This window comes from Schistocerca piceifrons, chromosome 5 (assembly GCF_021461385.2).
Source record: "Schistocerca piceifrons isolate TAMUIC-IGC-003096 chromosome 5, iqSchPice1.1, whole genome shotgun sequence".
Lineage (NCBI taxonomy): Eukaryota > Metazoa > Arthropoda > Insecta > Orthoptera > Acrididae > Schistocerca > Schistocerca piceifrons.
In genome coordinates this window covers 567,962,560-567,965,272 of record NC_060142.1, presented here as the reverse complement: position 1 = coordinate 567,965,272, position 2,713 = coordinate 567,962,560, and the positions used below count along the sequence as shown (strand labels likewise).

The 2,713-nt window shown below is 39.4% G+C and overlaps 1 non-coding gene across 1 annotated transcript; it reads left to right on the top strand.

Annotated features, from left to right (window-relative positions):
• The first annotated feature begins 722 nt into the window (after window positions 1-722).
• Trnas-cga lies at window positions 723-799 on the top strand. The gene has a single exon. It is a non-coding gene; the product is annotated as a tRNA-Ser (tRNA).
• Window positions 800-2,713: the final 1,914 nt, after the last annotated feature.

Sequence of the window (2,713 nt, the reverse complement as noted above, 5' to 3'; positions counted from 1 at the left end):
CTGTACAACAGAACCACATGTTAACACATGCCATGTTGGCGAGATGAAATATTATTCTGAGGTAGAATCAATGGCCCTTGATATTTGTTCTCTAGAGTTGTACTAGCATATCATGCAGGTCAACACCCCCCCCCCCCCCCATAAAAGTGTTGTACTCATTTACTATGGCAGGTCTAGGGACATTCAAGTATTGCTTAGCAGCAACTGACCATCATCTTACATCTTCAATGGGCTCTTGACTTTTATATGAAGAAATAAGATGGATTCCCTTATTGTCAAACCATTTTAGCACCATGATGATCTCATTTGTCTCTACTCTGTAATCATAAGACCCTTGACCAGTTTGTTACAAATAACCATCTAGAATGAGATTTTCACTCTGCAGCGGAGTGTGCGCTGATATGAAACTTCCTGGCAGATTAAAACTGTGTGCCCGACCGAGACTCGAACTCGGGACCTTTGCCTTTCGCGGGCAAGTGCTCTACCAACTGAGCTACCGAAGCACGACTCACGCCCGGTACTCACAGCTTTACTTCTGCCAGTACCTCGTCTCCTACCTTCCAAACTTTACAGAAGCTCTCCTGCGAACCTTGCAGAACTAGCACTCCTGAAAGAAAGGAGTGCTAGTTCTGCAAGGTTCGCAGGAGAGCTTCTGTAAAGTTTGGAAGGTAGGAGACGAGGTACTGGCAGAAGTAAAGCTGTGAGTACCGGGCGTGAGTCGTGCTTCGGTAGCTCAGTTGGTAGAGCACTTGCCCGCGAAAGGCAAAGGTCCCGAGTTCGAGTCTCGGTCGGGCACGCAGTTTTAATCTGCCAGGAAGTTTCAAATAACCATCTGTCTGCAAAGAGCAACCTGCCAGTCGATTCTTTCTCAGAGTTCCCACCATGTAGATTCCCAGCTTCTTTAGTTCCACAGCCAAATCATAGGAAGCAAACCAATTGTCAACAAATAATTTATGGTTTTCATGTTTAGGCAAATTATCTACAAGCCTCATGACGACATTACCACTCATACCTAAAGGGCCATCTTTCACTTTTGTCCCTTTAGCCACATACATTTCAAAATCATACACAAAGCCACTTACTCCAGCTCATGCAAATACATTCACTCCACATCGGTGTGGCTTGCTCTTTATATATTGCAGCATAGATGTATGAGACTTGAGCAGAATCATCATCTGAGCTACCGAATTGTACTTTCAAAAATCAGAGGAGCCACAAAAGGTCGAATTTTGATCAATTTCTCATAGTCTTTGTGTTCTCTTGGTACCATGTTATCATTATTGTTTAAATGTAAATAAGTCCTCAACATACAAAATTGATCTCGTGACATAGTTCCGGCTATAGGCTCATAATTGGTATCAGCAGACCAGTACATCCTATATCTTGACATTGGAACAACTGCAGCTAAAATGTGGATTCCAAGAAACTGTGACATCTCAGTTGTAGATGTGCCAATGGACTTCCCTGTTTTTTGAGTAGAATATAAATTTGTTTGATCTGCTAGGTTCTGAATGATGGTGCTATCAATAAATTTTTCAAAGTAATTCAGTGAGGTTATTTCCTCACTTGGCGGATCGGAAAATGTGGACTGATGGGTCACATTTACTGGTTCCATATTTTTGTGTAGTCAATGTCTACTCCTTACCTGACATAGAGGTAGATCCTTGGATTTTGTGCTTCAAGGCGTACAGCAAGGTGAGTCTCATCTAGCTCTTCCTCTTCATTGTCATTCAGTGTGTGAATTTCCATAGGGATATTTATTTATTTATTTATTTATTTCTTACACCATGGATCCAACTGTGACAATTTCACATGGATGTAGTGTGTGTCAATTTTTACATTGTCAGTGACAAGTACTTGTACACTATGTTTACAGGTAAAGAATATAAAGTTACTTAACCACTACAATGATCCATAACACAATATAATGGAATGAGAATCCTTAGACCTACAGATTACAGGTATAAAACAAAGTAAATTAAACCTGAAAAGGTCATATAACCCAGACTGTTAAATATAAGCAGTTAACACTAAAAGAGTTACATATGTGACAAGAATGTTCAGCTTAATGTTCAATTTATATGATAATACATCTTATTTTAAGGCCGTTTCTCACTGTGTTTCATAAACTCTTCCAAACTGTAAAATGACATGGCTAAAAGAAATTGCCTCAGAAGCTCTTTAAATGTAGATTTGTTGGCAATTTCACATTTGATTTCTGGAGGAAGAGCATTAAATATCTTTATACCAGAGGACTGTACACCCTTCTGCACAATCTTCAAATTTTTACCTTCAGTGTGGAAATCATGTTTCCTCCTTGTGTTATACTGATGGTATTCACTGTTACATTTGTATAAATCAGTGTTTTTACTTATGAAACACATAAGTGAGTATATATATTGAGAAGTAGTTGTAAGAATTCCCAGATTCCGGAATAGGCTTCTGCAGCTGCATCTAGGATCTACACCAGACATCACTCTTACAACACGCTTCTGAGCAATGAATATTTTCTTTGCAAGAGGTTGATTTCCCCAGAAAATAATTCCATATGCCATCAAAGAATGGAAGTAACCATAGTATGCAGCTTTTTTAATGCTTAAGTTTGCACTGACAGAGATGATTCGCATTGCAAAAACTGAAGAACCGAGTCTCTTGTAAAGATCTAAAATGTGATGGGACCAGTTTACTCTACAGTCAATCTTCACGCCTAGAA